The sequence below is a fragment of the Armigeres subalbatus genome, chromosome 1 (genome assembly GCF_024139115.2).
Source record: "Armigeres subalbatus isolate Guangzhou_Male chromosome 1, GZ_Asu_2, whole genome shotgun sequence".
NCBI classification, from domain to species: Eukaryota; Metazoa; Arthropoda; class Insecta; order Diptera; family Culicidae; genus Armigeres; species Armigeres subalbatus.
Genome location: NC_085139.1, coordinates 44,742,993 through 44,765,219, shown reverse-complemented (window position 1 = coordinate 44,765,219; position 22,227 = coordinate 44,742,993). Strand labels below are relative to the sequence as shown.

At 40.8% G+C, this 22,227-nt stretch overlaps 1 protein-coding gene across 1 annotated transcript in view; it reads right to left on the bottom strand.

The window, feature by feature from the left end:
- Positions 1 to 15,060, bottom strand: part of LOC134225098 (putative uncharacterized protein DDB_G0277255) — a 506,490-nt gene extending 491,430 nt beyond the window's left edge. The window contains exon 1 of the mRNA XM_062704885.1: positions 14,939 to 15,060. The gene's annotated coding sequence lies outside the window, so the exon portion shown is untranslated. The remainder of the gene's footprint in view (positions 1 to 14,938) is intronic.
- Between the last annotated feature and the right edge of the window lie 7,167 nt (positions 15,061 to 22,227).

Sequence of the window (22,227 nt, the reverse complement as noted above, 5' to 3'; positions counted from 1 at the left end):
TAAGTCAACGGCCAGTCATTTTTGTATTGCTAATTCCATTCCAGTCGATCCTTTAACGAAGCTAATACCATTCACGCACAGTCTATTTACGTTGCCACGTGTATATAGTCAGTGACAGCCTTTGATATTGAGTTTTCAATTACTTGCCGACCCAGAAGGCGCTAACGCCGTCAGCCCTGCTGTGGTACAGCAAAAAGGGATAGGACGTACCATTTTGCTCGAACGGACGATGAATTGCTGCGTGCGTTCGTCCTGTTCACATTCAGGAAACGCGCAAGCTTTAATAGCTTCCGGTCTAGCTTTGCCGTTGCCAATAACGTAGCAACGAGCACCGCCGTAGACACATCGCATCAGTCGCAATATCGTTGCGTGCTCGGAACGCGTGGGAAGCTTGACAGGTTCTATTGGATAACCGACAGAGCAGAAGAGAGAACGGGTCGGTGAAATACGTTACTGCAGTTGGTGCATCAATCTGAAAGCTGCCAGCCTCAGCAGCTGAATCCGATGGGGTCAATTAGAAATTTCAATTAACCCACATTTCTGCAGGTAACCGGCTGTTCTTGGAAAAATGGTTTATATTGTGTTTGGAAAACCCTTGGGATGCAAATTATTCAAGCATACTAGACCTAGGGAATTGATACGACTCCGTTTTTTTGCAGTCTTCGAGGTTTAATAAAATAAAAGCATTGTTTTATACCATTTAATCTGCATATGTTGTTTTGAATTTAATTGTGGTAACATTTCATGACCAACATTTGAAAAGGGCGTAACAGCCAAAATTTATTTCTTCTGACTCTTGGTCCACATATATAGCTATGTATGTAGACGAAGAATCAAAAGGAATAAATTTTGGCTGTTACGCCCTTTTCAAATGTTGGTTTAGATTTGTTCTGTTCAAATTCTACGTATTTTTAAACCAGAATCACCTATATAAAAAAATATGTACCTCAGTACAAGAAAAGTATTTCTTTACTCTCATTTTAATTTTCCGAAATATCCCCCTCCCTTATCACCTGATCAGACGACCGATTTAGCCCAACATGAATTTCACTTTACGAGCATTGCCAAGATACCGATCACAGCTCAACCCCACGTGAAGTTGCTAACAACTCGCCCACCGCCAACGAGCGCATCGCACCCCAAAATAATTAATAACACTGCTAAATTTCCATGAAATGGGACAACGCCACCCATTCACACAGGACAAAACCAGCTGGCATCATTTGTCTTTCTCCAAAACCCCTAGACGCAACTAGGCAAAACTCATTCCATTTGTTGTTTATCTTTACGAGTGTCTTGAAAACTCTCGGTCTTCTTGCTTCATTACGCTTTATTGTTGACTGCGGGAAAAATGGAAAACTTTAGTCGTCGTCGTCGTCTTTTCCCGTTGCGATAGGGTGAGAGAACTCGTTTCAAGGACAAGAAGGTAGCAGGCTGATAATTCTCCCAAATATTTAACAATTCAACAAGCACAATGTTTCGTCGGAACGTAGTTTTAAAGTGGAGTGGGGACAAAGTTTCGGTAAACAGTAACAAACGAAAATGTTTCTAATTGTAACAAAATTAAACTAAATTCAATTCATGGCTTCATGAGTAGGTATTACTTTAATTACTGTGAAGATGAGGCGTAGTATTTCTTCAAGAAAACCTAGCTATTTGAAAGTTTGCGAGATTGCTTACCCTTGGTTGAGTTCAGTCGTTCCATTGATGTCCTGAAATTTACAATTCAGTAGTGAGACCGAGAAGGCTTCACAAAGCAACAATTTCGGCGGCACTCCTATTACCGGGGAACCCGGAGAAAAGTATTTTTACGTGGCAAATTGTGTTTCACAACCTTTAATGACTTTTCCGAAGGACCTGGATGAGTTCTACCGAAAGGCTCGAAGTTTCGAAATTCTAAGCCTTTAAAATATTAACCGATTGAACTTCAAATCTGCCCACCCTCTTAAGTGCCTGTGTTCAATCATGAATTTTTGAATCCATAGCATCGAGTTCCTTTTTCATTGTTGCAAACTGGCAGTAATTTAGCTGGAACGGAATCATTAAAGTGTGTTGCGATAGTGTGTAAGAAAAAAATATAGAGTTCTGAATTAATTTATTTTCCAGGAAATCAAGCACTATCAATTAGGAACACCTAGACATAATACAATGTAACGGAGGAGGCAATCTAAGAGACACATTTTGGATGTTACCAGTTAATTTTCGTTATCCTTGCAGATACGTATTTCGACCACATCTGTGTGGTCGTCTTCAGTGTCTTGTACTTGACTCGACTTCAATAAACTACGAAATACGTATCTGCAAAGATAACGAAAATTAACTGGTGGAATTAAATGGACAGTACTTAATTCGTCTTAGACGGTTGAATACATTCCACTAAAAGAGCTATATATATATATATATATATATATATATATATATATATATATATATATATATATATATATATATATATATATATATATATATATATATATATATATATATATATATATATATATATATATATATATATATATATATATATTTCTCACATTGTACTCATATTTGCTCAACTAATGTAGCAAATCTAATCAAAGTACAGTTTTCATCAAATCTTCTCTAAAGTTGAAGCCTGAGTTAATGTCGTATGTCAACTATTAGTTGTTCCCAGCTCAATGTTTTGATGCAGATTTTTATTCCTAAGAAACAAAATGCAGATTCTATGATTTTTTTGTATAATTCATTATAATATTATAATTTGAAGTGGAAGAATCGTTTTGCCGGAACCCATTCGGCAGGGCTGGAAATATTCGGCAGCACTGGATGAAGGTGATGTTTTTTTATTGCATTTTTTTATTTTCTACCTCCTTGAAATCGATCTCATATTACCGAAGAGGGAGAGGAGTAAACAACAGAACTCACATCATCAACTGCGCCGCGATTATGACATTCACCCAATAAATGACAAAAATTCACCACGCGTTTGAATACTCACATTCATGCCGTAACGCTCGAAGTGAACAGCCTGTCAGGGTGAGTAGTGTCTGGATGAATTGTAAATTAAAAGTTGGTGCTGGCAATGATTTTTTCTCGACGCTACAGAATATACTAAGATCCATGTTTTTAACTGCATTGACTTTGATATTATTATTACAACCCTGCCATTCGGCCGGAACCCATGTGTCCGAAAGCATTTGGCCGAATGCCACTAGGCCGAAAAAACCATTAGGCCGAAATCCATATGGCCGGAAGGGTCATTTGGCCGAAAGGGTCATTAGGCCGAATGGGTCGTTTGTCCGAAAGAGTCATTTGGCCGAAAGGGTCATTTGGCCGGGTCACTTGGCCGAAAGGGTCATTTGGCCGAAAGTGTCATTTGGCCGAAAGGGTCGTTTGGCCGGAAGGGTCATTTGGCCGAAAGGGTAATTAGGCCAAAAGGGTGATTTGGCCGAATAGGAAATTTGGCTGGATAGGGCATTTGGCCAAATAGGTCATTTGAAAAGAGAGAAATTAAGGGTGAGAAGTGAGACGTCTCAATTCTCATTCCTTATTTCTCACTTCTCACTGTTAAAAGTGAGAAGCGTGAAGTGAGAAGTGGGACGTCTCACTAACCACTACGCACTACTTACTTTTCACAGTGAGAAGTGAGAAATGAAGAGCGAGAAGTGAGACGTCTCACTTCTCGGTGTAAAACGTGAGAAGTGCGAAGTGAGTAGTGAGAAGTCTCTCTGATTCTTTCGGCTAAATGGCCCTTTCGGCCTAATAACTCTTTCGGTAAAATGACCCTTTCGGCCAAACGACCATTTCGGCCAAATGACTTTCGGCCTAATGGTTTGTCGGCCAATCGATTTTCGGCTTAATGGCATTCGGCTAATTTGCATTAGGCCGAACGGTATTCGGCCGAATGGCCCTCCTCCTAGAATATATTAAAACAAAAAAGACTGTTCTTTCAAGTTTTTTGTAAAAGAGGTACACCCATTATTTTTTAAAGTTTTCATACTAATATGACCAGTAGAGTGATTCAAATTTTGACTTTTTTGCTCCCCTATGCTTAAACGATGGCATTTGCCGTTTTCATAATCGTCCTAAATTTTTAGCTAATTTGGATGTAATTTGACTGAGCACAAGCAGTTTGAAGTTTGTATGAAAATTACTATGAAAACAGTAACTTTTGTGAAAAACCGTTCCCCATCATTGCTCATTAAGCTCTAAAAATGTATGAATACGTTAGCAACATAGGAAATTTAACAAGGAAAAATATCGTCGTTGTTGCCAAACGATTTGATGCTGGCAACAAAAGCTATTAGGGAAATACTGAATTGTGGTTAATTCAATTTAACACGTAAAAGAATAACATCAATATCAATAATAAGCATTCTTGTTTTCTTTATAATTTTGCTCACAAAAGTCATATTGCTTCGCAACAACAACTGACTTTCAGCTTAGGATCTATTCTATGATGGCACTGCGTATTCAAATAGATTCTGGGTTGCTTTACGAAAAGATCCTTTACATAAGTGGCAATTCTCATAGTAATTTTCATATAACCTTGAAACGGCACGTGCACAACCAAATTACATCCAAATCAGCTAAAAATTTGGAAGGACTGTTAAAATAGCAAAAACAATCGTTTAAGCACAGGGGAGCGAAAAAGTCAAAATTTGAATCACTCTAATGACCAGCAAGCATCCTGTGAAACGCTAGACGCCTCTCTCCTCTCTGAAACGCTAGATGCCTCTTGCGTAACTGGTTTGAACATTAAATTAATTCCATTTGGTATAGATTTTGACCTAAACAAATTATAAAAATATTTGTAAAGCTGCATAAATTTTAATAAATTTGTAAACCGAAGTTGAAAAATGCAGCGTCCCGCGAAACGTCTGGACGTCTGGTCACATTATTTTATACAAATATTGCGGATTGAAAAGCACATACATCTTTTGCGCTCAAAATAATGATTCTAATTTTGTAGCTTTACTGTATTGTGGATTTGCTAATGAATGGTAAGTTGGATATCTTTAATAAAGATAAAAAAAAAGTTGGATATCTACATACAAAGCGCGGCATTTTCAAGCTACCAAGCCATCGGAAGCTGAAGAAAAGAACTTGAATATACCAATTGCAACTAGTTTAACAATTAAACTTTTTGTAATTTATAAAAGCCTTCTAGAATAAAATGAGGAAATATTTGCACGAATTCCTCAGGTTGAAAAGCATTTAATGGAAACTGGAAACCGTAAACTCCTGTAACTTTCACACTCCCTCTTAATCCAACAAGCTTGCTTCATCGGTCTTCGGTGGTAGTTTGTACAGTACTAGAAGTACTGTACATTCTTCTCGGTACTCGATCAAAAAATTATTTAACATGTGGAGATGTCCAGACAAATCTGAGGCGATATTAGAATTATTCTTTGTAACAAGCCTCCCAGATTGGCTCTTCTTCTCGTCTCAAATTGAAACCACGGAGTCTTCTCCTGCAGTTCTGAACTATTTCAGAATGCGCAGGATAGAATCCTGGTATTAATGGGAAACTCGTACTGTACACGAAATCCAACGAGGTAAATCACTCCTTCCAGCTTCTTTTTTTAACCCTGAAATGAAAAATAAATCAAATCAAATTGAAATGAAAGTTTTTTCTTAGAATAAATCCTGTTTTCAACTTTGCATGCATGTTTTGATTCGCCATCCATTTACCAAGTCTCCTTAGAAACTATGAGGAAGTATTAGTTGTTTGGATTTTTTTTGCAAAGCTCAATCTCGAAGATGGTTATGTAATTTTTTGATTCTAGTGCTTCATGAGTACAAAAACATCGGTCAAATGTATGGAACTTGAACAACTTAATAAGTCTTGGATTTTTTGTCGTTCTCAGTCTTATGTATTCAAAACGATGTGTTTTGCTTTGCCCGACGAAGTTTTTTGGCTGAAAATGTCATCTGGTAGAAAAGGACGTACAGCCGAAAATGTCGTTCTGCCGAACAGTTCCTTTGGCTGGCCGTTTTGTTGAAAACGTCGTTCAGCCGAAAATGCCGTTTGGCCGAATGGAATGGCAGAAAGTACATTTTTGAGCCAAATGGCTCCTCCTGACAAAAGACCATTTCTACCAAATGGCATTTTCAAACAAAAAATCTATCCAGCTTTTAACGCTACACGCAAAAAAAAAGCGTTCCCGAATTCGTAAACCAGTAAAAATACACCGTGATTTAACTCATGGATTCGGGAACACCAGTCACGTTTTCCAGAACGTTCCAGAAAACGTGACTGTATTCCCGAATCCATGACTGTTGTTCCCGAAAAAATACACAGTGAACTCGTTAGTTCACGAATTCATGAACGCTTTTTTTGCGTGTACCAATATATCTGGAAAGGAGTGATTGAACGCGATTCAAACGTTTACCATTCAGGAACCCAGCAAATCACATATTCGCCTTACAACTTGCTCACAGTTTATATATCAGTCTGGAAAGCTGTTGAAGCGATTCTAAAGGCAAGTGGCATGATGGATTATCAATCTGGCAAAGTAAAGTTAAACAAATCTTTACTAATTTGGTCGCGGGTGCAGCATCCTGGCATGTATCATGGATGGTTTCATTCCCTCAATAGACATTTCGTTGATCCTCACCTCAGCGTGTCAATTTGTGATCAGCAAGCCATGACTCGGCCTCTTCTTGTCAGATCTTCGTGGCGTGCAGACGCTCCCACGGAGAGCTGCTATCATCGCTTTTCGTTCTGGCCATTTGGGGCCACATATTTTGGCGATCCTCCCAGGTTTTTTTTCAGACGCTGATATCAATAGGTGAGTTGAATTCACGGAGTTAATATGCTAATTAGTAAAATATATTTGGTGGTTTAAAAAAATTATAAGGGATTGTGGTTTGGAAAATCACAAAGCGCGTCGGGACGACCGCTGGAAAACGGATTAAGGTTTGGAAAATCACAATGCGCGTCTGGAAGAATGCTGGAAAACGGATTGTGTTTTGGAAAATCACAAAGTGCGTCGAGACTACCGCTGGGAAACAGATTGTGGTTTGGAAAATCTTAAAGCGCGTCGGGACGATCGCTGGAAAACGAATTGTGGTTTGGAAAATCACAAAGCGTGTCGTTAAGTCCGCTGGAAAATGGATTGGTTTGGAAAATCACAAAGCGCGTCGAGACGACCGCTGGAAAGCGGATTGTGGTTTGGAAAATCACAAAGCGCGTCGAGACGACCGCTGGAAAACTGATTATGGTTTTAAAAATCACAAAGCGTGTCGGTAAGTCCGCTGGAAAATGGATTGGTTTGGAAAATCACAAAGCGCGTCCCGAGCAGGAGAAATTGGCTCAATGATACCTAATGCTGTTATTGATACCATACTCTGTTATGAACTAGCCGTAGATAAGAGGTAAAATACCAGAGGAATAATACCAAAAACTAATATGCACAATACTTAAACCATAACAAACTCAGTTATTAAATTGAATTTTAATACCGAATGAATAACCAATTATTATTTGTTTGGTATTGAAATACTTAAGCATGGTATGCCTCAAGTATTCTTCATATAATTTTTTGGTGCTATTTTTTGGTATTTTACCTCTTATGCAAGGCTAAATCATACCAATTTCTGTTATCGAGGTCGTCGCTCCTGCTCGGGGTCCGGACGACCGCTGAAAAACGGATTGTGGTTTGGAAATTCACAAAGCGCGTCTGGAAGACCACTGGAAAATTGGTTGATGGTTGGAAAATCACAAAGCGCTGGAAAATGATTTGTAGTCTGAAAATTCAATAAACGCGTTTATGAGACCGCTCAAAATTGATTCTGGTTTGGAATAGCACAGGACGCGCCTGGAAGGCTGCATAAAATATTGATGATCTAAGAAAATTCCAGGGTGAGTCCTTATTTTGGTTAAAATAAATTTAGTTTGATATTTGTAGCCGCGCATTTTACCGCACGGCTAAGGAGGGCCCCTGACTTAGTAGTCATAGCCGGGGTAATCTAATTGGATCGGATATCCGAAATTCGCGAAGTTTTAAAGTTGTCAGCTTTCACAAAGCTACTAGTTTAGAGTTATTGAATAATAGTACTAGTTGTTATAAGTCCAAAATTTAAGTATGATATCTCATTCAAGTATGATATCCCTGCGAAAATTTCGATAAATGTCATATTCTAGGCAGCTGCTCGGTAGTTCAACATTTATATGTGTTACTATACACCAGGATGATAGCAAATGATAGTTGGAGTAAGCTGAGAGAATAAGATATTTAGATTATTGCTGCAATCTATATGTTGTAGAGCCCATAGTGCGACACCTGTGGATGCATCAGTGCGAGTACCTAGATCTCGACAACTGATCAGTACTGGTGAACATTATATTGATGTACAGCGAGATGGTATAGAGAAAGACATCAAAAACAACGTCGACGACATGTGAGATCGCATTACGTGGATTTAGAAAAGATATTCACAATTATTAGTAGATTTGGAGGAGTTTATTTAATGGAAGTTCGTGCACGAGGATAAATTTTAAGTCACCAGGTTCCGGTGAGCGGTACATGAGCATATAGCTGAGTTGCTATACTCATCATTGTCACTAGCTTCTGCTGAAAGTAAAAAATCACCCAAAAAACCGTTTGATCGTAGACTATTTGTTGGCACAGTGAACCAAATCAGGTGCAAGGAGCAAACTAGATGTAAGGTACATTGTGCAATAAGTTGTTCAATAAAATTAATCGAATTTAAATTTTAGCTTGAAGCTGCGCTTACACTAAGCTGCTATGGAGGTGTTTGCATCCCCTAGTATCGACAATACAGCATGGTCAATATTCATCTTCGTCTCGCGCTAGTAACTTAGAAAAAAATCATTACGTCCTATGCTAGAGGATATTTTTTGCCTTTTTTATGAGAGAAGAAGGGGGATGTGGGGTTTGAGTAAGTTACTTTCAGCGTGTGATTATACATTAACACCTCAGCATGTCAATTTGTGATCAACAAGCCATGACTCGGCCTCTTCTTGTCATTCTTGTCAACATAGAACTGCAAAAACAGTTGAAGCCCAGAATTAAAATAATTGGATTTACTGATGAAATGAGCGAGGAAGAATTGCTGAGCAAGCTAAGGAAGCAAAATAGTTCATTAGAAAATTTTGACTTGAAAGTGATAAGAGTGATGAAAAACGACAAGCGTAAATCCAACCAAATGTCTGCAATACTCGAGACTGGCCCACGCGGCTTCGAAACGATGACTAAGCTTCAACGCGTTTATCTGGGATGGGAAAGATGCCGATTAGTAGATGCTACTGACGCCCTACGCTGCTTTAATTGTTCAGAGTTCCAACACAAGGCTGCGGTTTGCACGAAACCTGTCTGCTGGCCAAAATGTGCTGGTGACCATAAGGCTAGTGAATGTGAAGCGGATTACGAGAAGTGCATTAACTGTCATTTGGAAAACGCAAAACGAAGTTGTGATTACGACGAGCTACTCGACGTTGCTCACCCTGCATGGAGCTATGACTGCCCTGTCCCTGTCTATCGAAAACGTTTAGCTGAAGCGAGACAAAGAGTTGACTTCTCTTATTAGCAATCAATTACACGTTTTGAGAATGACATGCCGCCTTCGATGGATTTGTACAACCAGCTTGAAGTCTCAGCTGGTCCAGGTAAACACAAGACCAGTATATGTCCAACCGAAGCAAAACCAGTTGCTGCCCTCGCTCTCAGTGGAACTCAACAATTTCAGACCCTTGAACCTAGTGATAACGCTTACAATGCACGTTCGTTCAACGCCAGTCACAACCGTCCACCGTTGGAAGTAAAGCGCCAACTTGACTACTCAGTTATTATTTATTCAGACTAAGGCCGAAGTGGCCTGTGCGGTATATAAGAGTCTTCTCCATTCGGCTCGGTCCATGGCTACACGTCGCCAACCACGCAGTCTACGGAGGGTCCGCAAGTCATCTTCCACCTGATCGATCCACCTTGCCCGCTGCGCACCTCGCCTTCTTGTGCCCGTCGGATCGTCGTCGAGAACCATTTTCACCGGGTTACTGTCCGACATTCTGGCTACGTGCCCGGCCCATCGCAGTCGTCCGATTTTCGCGGTGTGAACGATGGATGGTTCTCCCAACAGCTGATGCAATTCGTGGCTCATTCGCCTCCTCCACGTACCGTCCGCCATCTGCACCCCACCATAGATGGTACGCAACACTTTCCTTTCAAAAACTCCCAGTGCGCGTTGGTCTTCCACGAGCATCGTCCAGGTCTCGTGTCCGTAGAGAACTACCGGTCTTATAAGCGTTTTGTAGATAGTCAGTTTGGTACGGCGGCGAACTCCATTCGATCGGAGCATCTTACGGAGTCCAAAGTACGTAAGATTTCCAGCCACTATGCGCCTCCGAATTTCTCTGCTGGTATCGTTATCGGCGGTCACCAGTGAGCCCAAGTACACAAATTCTTCTACCACCTCGATTTCGTCACCACCGATAGAAACTCGTGGTGGGTGGCTTACATTGACCTCTCTTGAGCCTCTTCCTGACTAGTCCAATCCGTTTAGCTTCGCTTTTCAGTCTGATGTAGGCTTCCTCCATCCTCTCAAAGTTACGTGCCAAGATATCAATGTCGTCGGCGAAACCAAATAACTGGACGGACTTCGTGAAAATCGTACCACTCGTGTCAATCCCTGCCCTTCGTATTACTCCCTCCAAAGCGATGTTGAATAGCAGACACGAAAGACCATCACCTTGCCGTAACCCTCTACGCGTTTCGAAGGGACTCGAGAATGCCCCTGAAACTCGAATTACGCACATCACCCGATCCATCGTCGCCTTGATCAACCGTATCCGGAAATCCGTTTTCGTGCATTAGCTGCCATAGCTGGTCCCGATCGATTGCATCATATGCGGCTTTGAAGTCGATAAATAGATGATGTGTGGGCACGTTGTATTCGCGGCATTTCTGCAATACCTGACGTATGGCGAACACCTGGTCTGTGGTAGAGCGTTCACCCATAAATCCCGCCTGGTACTGCCCCACGAACTCTCTTGCAATTGGTGCTAGTCGGCGGCATAAAATTTGGGAGAGTACCTTGTAGGCGGCGTTCAGCAATGTGATTGCGCGGTAGTTGCTACAATCCAGTTTATCGCCTTTTTTGTAGATGGGACACACGACACCTTCCATCCACTCCTGCGACAGAACCTCATCCTCCCAAATCTTGGTAATCACCCAGTGCAGCGCTCTAGCTAGTGCCTCACCACCGTGTTTAAACAGCTCTCCTGGTAGTTGGTCAACTCCAGGGGCTTTGTTGTTTTTCAGCCGGCCGATCTCCTCCTGGATTTCCTGGAGATTCGGAGCCTGAAGTCGCATGTCCTGCGCGCGTGCTCCTAGGTTCATTACCATACCGCCACCGTTGTCTGCCATATCGCCATTCAGGTGCTCTTCGTAGTGCTGCCGCCACCTTTAGATCACCTCACGCTCGTTTGTAAGAAGGTTCCCGTTTATGTCCTTACACATATCGGGCTGTGACACGTGGCCCTTACGTGAACGGTTCAACTTCTCATAGAACTTTCGTGCGTTATTAGCGCGGTACAGTTCTTCCGTCTCTTCACGGTCTCGATCTTCCTGCTGGCGCTTTTTCCTCCGGAAAATCGAGTTTTGTCTGTTCCGCGCCTGTTTATATCGTGCCTCGTACGCCCTCGTGCGGTGTTACAGCAATCCCGCCCATGCTGCATTCTTCTCCTCAACTAACTGCACACATTCGCCGTCATACCAGTGTTTTCTCTGATCCGGAGCCACCGTGCCTAGTGCAGCGGTTGCGGTGCTACCAATGGCGAATCAAATATCTCTCCAGGCATTTTCAAGAGATGCTGCGCCTAGCTGCTCTTCCGTTGAGAGTGCCACTTCCAGCTGCTGCGCCTATTCTTGGGCTAGTCTACCGTCTTGTAGCCGCCCAATGTTTAGCAGCGTCAGACAACTCCGACGCGTGTTGTACACCGTCGAGAGTTTTGAGCGCAGACATACTGCAACGAGGTAGTGGTCGGATTCAATATTCGCACTGCGATAAGTGCGTACGTTCGTGATGTCGGAGAAGAATTTACCGTCGATTAGAACGTGGTCGATTTGGTTTTCCGTTACTTTTCCGTGTTTTCCTGTGGCCATGAGGGTATTCTTGCGGGGGAAGAAAGTGCTTCGGACTATCATTCCGCGAGAGGCTGCAAAGTTTATGCATCGTTGGCCGTTGTCGTTCGATACGGTGTACAGACTATCCGGTCCGATGACCGATCTATACATTTCCTTCCTACCCGAGCGTTCATGTCACCGATGACGATTTTGACGTCCCGCAGTGGGCATCCATCGTATGTCTGCTCCAGCTGTGCTCTATGCTTTTTTATCGTCGTCGGGTCTCCCTTCGTGTAGGCAGTGCACGTTGATGATGCTATAGTTGAAGAAACGGCCTTTTATCCTCAGCTTGCACATCCTTGCGTTGATTGGCTGCCACCCAATCTCGCGTTGGCGCATCTTTCCCAGCACTATGAAGCCGGTTCCCAGCTCGTTGGTGGTACCACAGCTTTGGTAGAAAGTAGCCACTCGATGCCCGCTTTTCCACTCTCAGTCCTGTCCAGCAGATTTCCTGCAACGCTACGACATCGAAGTTGCGGGGAGGTAATTCATCGTAGATTATCCTGTCGCAACCGGCGAAGCCTAGCGACTTGCAGCTCCATTCTTCGCCTAGGTCGTTGCCGATCGTATCGAGTCGTATTATCTTCTATGTCGTTCGTAATGGTTGTTTTTAAAGGCGACTTATTGGGCCTGCGCAAACCTCCTGTCTCGTCGGAGGGCCGTCATGTCAGGGCTGTTTAGCGTCCTACCTAACACCAGGACTTGGGCTTGTGCGCTTTGAGCGGCACACGCACTATGGGGAATTCTCATACAAATGGGCGGCGAAAATATATTTTTAATAAAAACTGTTTCTATGCAACAAATTATGTGAAGGAATTTTAAAGAACCTTTTTTAACCCTTTAAAGGCCATCGTTAAACCTTCAAAAAATGCCACCAGCAAAAAAAAAAAATTTTTTTCATTTTATTTAGGACATTTTTTTTTTTTGTTTGTTTTCAATATAGCATGCATGAAATGGCAAACAACCACATTTCTAGTCATAATGTTGTTCATTTTCGAATTATTACGAGGTATAGAGAATAAAAACCACAATTTTCAAGAAAACTTTGATTGCACCATTCTCGTGAACGCGCAAATATGCGCAAGCAAATCACTTACTAAAAGGTGGTACTACACCCAACCAGCGGATGGCAGATTTTAATACAGTTCTGCATAAGAACCTTGCAGAAACTGTATAATAATTGGGCATATACAATTTCGGAAGATTTTAATACAATTATTGTATTGAAATAATACCGATTTGTATTATTTTAATACAATATTTGTTTAAAAAGCTTACAGAATTGTATATGCCCAGATTTTATACAATAATTGTCAGATTTGTTTTTTGGGTGTAGGGTTATATTTCAATACCCTATTTACAGATGAGGGGACATTTGGGGACATTAGGTTTGCGGGACCATTTTCGAGCGAATAATTATGATAATTAAAGTTTTTCTTCTACAACTTTTTGGTATTAATCTTTGCAAGCAAAATAAACCCAACTATCTAAAAGCAAAGGTTTTAAGCTTTGAAATGGTATATAAAACTTTATATTTGGAGAAAAATTGACTTCATAACATACAAATCAAACTAAGAAACGATTTTTAATTTTTATCAGCTTTTTTCACTTCGCCAGCCCATATCTTTTGACTGAATAAACATAGCGCTTCAATATTTTCCGATTTTCTTATCTAGGGTATATACTTTCATATGATATATAAATTAGACAAATTGGAAATAGTAAATTTTTCGATTAATGGTCACCCTTTTCCCCATAGTGACACGGTCGCTTTGGCGGAGCCTACTTGCGGATACATGCAGCTTTTTATAGAGGTTTAACAGGGCCCACTGTCAATCCCCACCACATCCTAGGCAGGCGCCACAACTCGCAGATGGCCTGGAGAGGGATCGTCAAGCCCTTGGACATAGTCCCTGCTGCCCGCATGCTATTTGTACTGCGGATAATTTTTACACATCTATGGGAGCCTTGGAAAATAATCACGAAAGTTGTCATTTTGATTTAAAGGCCTTTAATCAGTGATGACCTCTAAAACTATCCTGGAAAATAAAATTATTAAGGTATTGACAAATATAGAAGAACATCTTCCATACACATATTTTATTCTTTGTACCACAATGGACAAATAACATATTCTATACAGGCTGTCATGCCGTTTTTATTTAACACGGTGCAAATATACCGCATAAAAAACTAATTTGATGTATTTGTTGAAATCGCACTACTACTGATAACATAATTATTTCACGTCTGACCTGTGAATATTGAAATGGACGAATGAAAGCATTCCTGGACAAAAACAGATTTTCGTAAGAATAATTTGAGAAAATGGAAGGGTATTTTCGATTACTAATTCTCAATAAACCGCAATACTCAATAACGAATAGGCACTCAAAACTATATATTAAAAAAAAGCTTGGTTGGGCTGTCGTTCAAATTATATTTTAAGAACAAGCAGTACCTACTATGCCCTGAAATGGCTTCCCACCCTATTGAACTTCGTCAGTAGGTACTTTCGCATTTCAATCGATCTGTTAGACAAAGTTGTATAAAAATATATATTTTATATATTTTGAAATTCAGCTTTGAAATGAGCTATTTGCAAATGATTAAACTTATCGTTCCGGACAATCGTTCGTTAGAAGTACTCGAGAGTGTAAGACGAACGTGTATTTGGAATAATTATTAGCTCTGTACATTGAACAGATACTAAGGGAAGTAACCAGAAAAGAACTTCTTCAACCAGGATGCCTTATATGTGATCAAGAATTGTTATTATAAGATCAGTATAGAGAAGAAAAACAGCTTACTTCGTATTATTTCCTTCCACGTTCAGTCGAATCCTTATTGCTGGAGTTTCCGTCGAATGGAACTTTTTATTTGAGTTTGCTTGTATTCTTGTTTACTCAAAGTGCTGCAGTCAGCATCCGCAAAAACACTCCGATTCAGCGATTGGTATCTTCGAAACCATAACGAACCAACGGATTGTATACACTTTTGCACTATGGCAGAGATAATCTTGATTTCCACTTCAGAATAAACAACCACACTTGTAACTTTGCTGAATAAACACAACACAGTATGATTGCCTGGTTACGACAATCAGGATATGCTTCGCGTATTTACTTGTATGTACAGCACACGTGGGCCACGGTTCAAATACTCCACTGCTGCCAAACTCACGACAGGGAATTTCACTTCATTCTAGCATCCCTTTCCCACCCAATCAACGCGACGCGACTCGAAGCACACTGACGACATAATCGAGCACAAATCCGTTCGCCATAAAATTGCCCCTCACGTCGATTCCTTCCTGAAGCAGAAACATTCTTCACCACTTTTCCAAAAGCAATTCTCCCAAAATTTGTAATCCAACATCATTTCGAAAGCTTTTATCGATTGTACTCCACATGAACACACATCCCCCACGGATCGCTGCACCCGACTGTGGCTCGATTGTTCGCCAAATTTGTGACCTTAAATCTATGATTGAGCGTTTTTCACTTTTAAATTTTTGTCCTGGTTCTCCAGGTCAGGTCGCCGTTTGTTCGCCATCCGTTCATTGTCCCGCTAATCCGAATCGGCTCGTGTGTGAGTCTGAATAAGCGCCCTTTCTCAACACAAACACATAACGTCACCGTTCACAAAGTCCTAACAGAACGCGCCGAAAGCCAGAAAGGGACAACGCACACGGGTGACCTACTCGGTAATGACTGCCAGCTGGCCCCCTTGGCCCAGAAAATACAGCCGCCGACCCATAAATTCCACTCTGGGGGAAAGGGTGTCGGTGCCCTATCTGGGAAAACCGCAGCAGCCACCAAGAATCCTCCTCTGATAACCGTGGCTAAGGACGACTTTTGCTTCTGCTCGGGACGCGCTCGGAATCGTAACTGGTTGACTTCCCTGCAGCAGCAAAAGCACCCAGCTCTGAGGACGATGATTCGGAAAATCCTGGCACTAACTAACTACCGCGCTGCTGCTGGGACGGATGCGAATGAACTCCGCTTCGGTCCACGTGAGTAGGATCACACGAGTCTGATTTCATTGAAGCGAGCGAGAGGCGAAAGCTTGCTCCAGGAGATGGCCCAAGTAAAGTTCACTCCGCAGGGGGTGGCCGAGCGGGGCGACCCGAAGGGATTCTTCTTGCCAGGAAATGAATGTAATACACACGTTTTCTAGGAAAGGAAGCGACTGCGCGTGGATCACGGTGGCCACGGAGGAAGGAAAGAAAGAAGGTATGGATCCCCTGCTGACGTCTACTTAGTGCGAGAGAAAAGCACCTGGCTGCACCCCGCCGGAGGCGCCGGTATACTTACAATGGAAGAGATAAAAACAGAGAATGTGAAAATTGGAGGAAATGAGCTTTCGCTCTGACTGGAGCTTCCGGAGAGGTGCTCCTCTGGGTGACGGTATGAGCACAGTGGTGTTATCCATTTGTGTAACCCATTGCCACATCGCATGTCGTGTGAATGGAGGAATGGAGCTTAGGTCATTTTCATTGGTCCAAATTTTGGCAGTAGAACAACCCGACTAGAAGAGCATAACAGAAACTGAACACAATATTAATATATTGTGATATTTATAACTTATTTTGATACAATTTTGTTCTTAGTGGCCATTATCTTTCAAATATTGTAATAGGATTTTAACATAATATGATTTAAAAAATGCTTAACACCGAATTGCCCAACAGTAGGCAATTAAAATAGATGCAGCAAAGTCTTCCAGCCATTTGAATATCACAACGCTGATAGAATTTGCAAAGGTTGCCTTATTTGTAATGTTGTTAGTTTCATGTTCTCGAAAAATATTCTTGTTCAGACAAAAACAAAAGTTTTGTATTGTTGATCACAATCTGGAGACCTATCACGAACTGTAAAAATGTGCAACTGCACAGAAACAATATTTTTGTATCTGATTCTGTTATAAATTACTAACAAAATATGTTATTTTTATGATAAAATTGTAACAAAATTTGATAGTTTTTGTTTCCAGTAGTGTGATTTTTGAGTCCGGTCACTCTATGTTCTTTTAAAAGCCCGTTCGCGAGAAAGGCGACTCCCTTTCCAAGAGACGTTGCAACGATCTTCTTCGATTTGTCTGAAATTTTTAGGATTTGTACATAAATACAAGTATACAAAAATACATTTATAAAAGAAGACAAGAGGAGAAGTGGGGTCAAACGGCTCTTCGAAATTTAATCCAAAAAAATACAATAACTTTGGCGGTGGCTGACCGATTTTTTGAATGCTTTTCTCACTTAATTTCTTCTTCTTATTGGCATTACATCCCCACACTGGGACAGAGCCGCCTCGCAGCTTAGTATTCATTAAGTACTTCCACAGTTATTAACTGCGAGGTTTCTAAGCCAGGTTACCATTTTTGCATTCGTATATCATGAGGCTAACACGATGATACTTTTATGCCCAGGGAAGTCGAGGCAATTTCCAATCCGAAAATTGCCTAGACCGGCATCGGGAATCGAACCCAGCCACCCTCAGCATGGTCTTGCTTTGTATCCGCGCGTCTTACCGCGCGTCTTACCGCACGGCTAAGGAGGGCCCCAATTAGCACTTCATAACAAGTGATTTATATGATTATACAACCCAAGTAACACTTTAAGTTTTAAAACGCTCTTGAAGTCCATAACTTACTCTTCAAGAGTGGTATAAAACCAGCATAAATCCAAAATGTTACTAGGGAATTGCTTACATTCGGAGAAATGCACGTTTTCTATTAAAATTGTTCGATTTTCCAAAGGGAATATTGTTTACCAACAGATCTAGGATAAGAAAAAACTAAACCCGTAGGACAAAAGAAGAACTAAAAATCTTCTATTTGATACAAAGTTCAGGAGCGCCAGCCCAAGAACAAGAAAAAAAAATGTTTGCAAAATTTTGGGATTTTTCATTGAAGAGGAGTAGGGTAAAAAGGCATTCAGAAATAAATGATCAATTTTTTTATGTTAGTTTTAGCTGTTTTGGCTGTGAGTTATTTCTTTCCAAAACGGGCTTGGTAGTCATATGGCTACTGCTTCTGCCTCATATGCAGGAGGTTGTGGGTTCAATCCCAGGTCCGTTCCATGCTCCTACTTTGTATCTTTTTCTATATTTCTCATGTTCTATCAATCGCTAGAACTGGAAATGGACTTTCATACCGTTTCCATTTCTATACATTCAACTTGACTATTCTAGCAGTAGCTGCTAGAGTGTTTTGTTATCAAAATGAAATACGTATCTGCTTTTTCAAAAATGAATCCGTGATGACACTCACTTTTTTTACCCTTTATTTTGTCCACCGTTTTGGTCCGATTTTATCAAATAAAAATTGATAGATGTTTCAAACTCTATTCCATTGTAATGTGAGATAGCATTAATTTTAGTTTTTTCTGTCTACTAATCAGGTAGTGCCAACATTTGGAGAAAATGAAATTTTTCGAGAAAAAAATGATGGGAATAACTTTTACCAACAGATCTAGGATAAATAACTAACTTCGTTGGACAATAGAGAAACTAAACAATTTTCCTTTTGTAAGGTGCACTGGGGGAAGTGGAAAAAGGGGGTAAGTTCAAAAATCGACTCGAAAAATTGGAATTGTACATACTATAACATTGTAAAAAATATATGTTCACACTAATACTATGTTAAAATTTGTATAGTACATACACTAACACGGTTAACGCTTGAACTGTCATTTTATGGTGATTATAGAATGAAGCCCGTGGTGAATTTCAAATTCACCACACGTTTATCTACATACATTTCCAAAAGCCCAAATCTGGCGTAATAGTTTTCGTACAGTGACGAAACTCAAATTATGATTGTTCAGCATAACTAAGCAAACGATCTACCATTATTTCAGCCCCTTACGCGTTATGGTTCCTTCATCTTGTGCTCTTGAAAAAAATATTGGAGAAGCACGTGGTTAACAAAATGGCCGATTTCTGTCTTCATTGTATAATCACCTTATGTTCCGTGAGAAGTTAATTTTTGCATTCATAAAATCAATTCTTATTTGCACACTTTGTCCCTTTTTCCATTGAATTTGATTCACATGTGTCCATTACAATACAATTCAACTAATCACATTCAATTTGTAGTGATTTGTACCATGAAAGCAAACAATTTAAAGATTTTACACCTGGTACCAAACACTGCAGTGGAAGTGGATAATGTTCTGAACACGTAAATCTTTCCTTCCCTCCAGGGTTTATTTCGATGGCTGTGAATCTTAATATGTTCCTTCTTTGTTATGATTGTGATTTCAGTGATGATTGGACTAATATACATAAGAAAACGCCTGATTAATGCACCTATCGGTATTGATGCTTTTTATTTATTTATCAGACTAAGGCCGGAGTGGCCTGTGCTGCACATGAAAGGCTTCTCCATTCAGCTCGGTCCATGGCTGCACTTCGCCAACCACGTAGTCTGCGGAGGGTCCGCAAATCGTCCTCCACCTGATCGATCCACCTCTCTCGCTGTGCACCTCGCCTTCTTGTTCCCGTCGGATCGTTGTCGAGAACCATTTTCACCGGATTACTGTCCGACATTCTGGCTACGTGCCCGGCCCACCGCAGTCTTCCGATTTTCGCGGTGTGAACGATGGATGGTTCTCCCAACAGCTGATGCAACTCGTGGTTCATTCGCCTCCTCCACGTACCGTCCGCCATCTGCACCCCACCATAGATGGTACGCAACACTTTCCTTCAAAAACTCCCAGTGCGCGTTGGTCCTCCACGAGCATCGTCCAGGTCTCGTGTCCGTAGAGAACTACCGGTCTTATAAGCGTTTTGTAGATAGTCAGTTTGGTACGGCGGCGAACTCTATTCGATCGGAGCGTCTTACGGAGTCCAAAGTACGTACGATCTCCAGCCACTATGCGCCTCCAAATTTCTCTGCTGGTATCGTTATCGGCGGTCACCAGTGAGCCCAAGTACACGAATTCTTCAACCACTTCGATTTCGTCATCACCGATAGAAACTCGTGGTGGGTGGCTTACATTGACCTCTTCCTATCATGTACTTCGTCTTCGACGTGTTGATGACTAGTCCAATCCGTTTAGCTTCGCTTTTCAGTCTGATGTAGGCTTCCTCCATCCTCTCAAAGTTACGTGCCATGATATCAATGTCGTCGGCGAAACCAAATAACTGGACGGACTTCGTGAAAATCGTACCACTCGTGTCAATCCCTGCCCTTCGTATTACTCCCTCCAAAGCGATGTTGAATAGCAGACACGAAAGACCATCACCTTGCCGTAACCCTCTACGCGTTTCGAAGGGACTTGAGAATGCCCCTGAAACTCGAACTACTGGTCCCCATCGATTGTATCATATGCGGCTTTGAAGTCGATAAATATATGATACTAGTTGACCCGGCAGACGTTGTCCTGCAAAGTAGGCGAAAAGTAAGCGTTCTGAACTTCCCATGAGAAGTTTCCATACGATTCTTAATTTTAGTTTTTCACGATTTACTCAACTTTCCTCGTGATTTTCGCATAAGGAAATATCATATAAACCCGTCGGAAACGATAATGAACATATCTGCTGAAGTAATGAAGAAAATCCATCCAGCCGTTTTCGAGTTATGCGGATACGAACACAGACCATTTCATTTATATATATATAGATGTGGGCACGTTGTATTCACGGCATTTCTGCAATACCTGACGTATGGCGAACACCTGGTCTGTGGTAGAGCGTTCACCCATAAATCCCGCCTGCTACTGCCCCACGACTCTTGCAATTGGTGTTAGTCGGCGGCATACAATTTGGGATAGTACCTTGTAGGCGGCGTTCAGCAATGTGATGGTGCGGTAGTTGCTACAATCCAGCTTATCGCCCTTTTTGTAGATGGGACACACGACACCTTCCATCCACTCCCCAAGCAGCACAAATTGTTTCACTACTGAACATTTCACTGTGATGCAAATATTTGAAAAGAAACAATCTTTGCATATGTGCCATCAAATATAACTCTCTGCAATCTAAAAAGCGCAAGAGGTGGAGCCTACTGAAATATCTTTCGATTGCAGTAAAATTGCAATAATGTAGCAAAATACTACAGCGGAAAAAAATAAAATAAAAATATAAAACCGGATTCGATTTATGGATCTTGTGATTGATAGTCCTTCACTCTACCACAGCATCATTCAACACTTCGAGGGGACTGAATGTTGACTCACCATAAAAACCAAACGATTATGAAGTTTTGTACTCGGGTTTCCTGTTACTTGATTGCACCATCACAAGAAAAAAATGTGAGTTGTCAAAACGTTGAAAAATGCTAAATTAAACATGAAGACACATTCAACTTATCTGCAACTTAATTTAAACAAACAATTAAATTTTGAAAGACGCCTTGAAATAGCATCCCGGGAAGTAGCCATAAACAGAATAACAAAACATGATGTGGATTTGATTGATATAAGAGATAAAAGAACAGGCAACAATATCAAAAATTTGCACCAAAATATCATGTAAATATCAAGATATGCTATGGATAAGAACAAACTAATGGCACATGATATTAATTAGATCTTACAAATAGCTATTATTAATTGTCGACTGGAATTAAAGTTGCTTATGGATGTGGCTTTCTCAGTCTGAGGATAATCAAAACGGCTAGATTTTTAAATTATACGACGTTTCGGCCGAATGTATTTGGCCTTTTCCAAGGGAAATTATTTGTCAACCGTTTTTCGTTCGCGAATTAATGCCTGTTTCATGTTTAGTATCGTACAGTGTTGTAGTGTTTTTTCGTATATTATCATAATTAATGTTTTTTAATGTGTATAATTGTAGCATACAAGAAGCCCAAAACATGAAACTTACAAATAGCATAACTTGATCTCCTCATGATATTTTAGTGCAAATTATTGATATTGTCGTCTGATCTTTTATCTCTTATATCAATCATGTCCATATCTCATTTTGCTATCTTATCAACATTTGATATTATTAAGCTATTTTCGTCTACTCGGGATGGTAAAAAATATGCAACTTAATGATTTTGTTTCGTGTTTGTAACATGAAGTGCAGTATTTTTTGTTTCTTTGTTTCCAAATGTCAAACACGTACTGCATTGCAATTTTAATGAA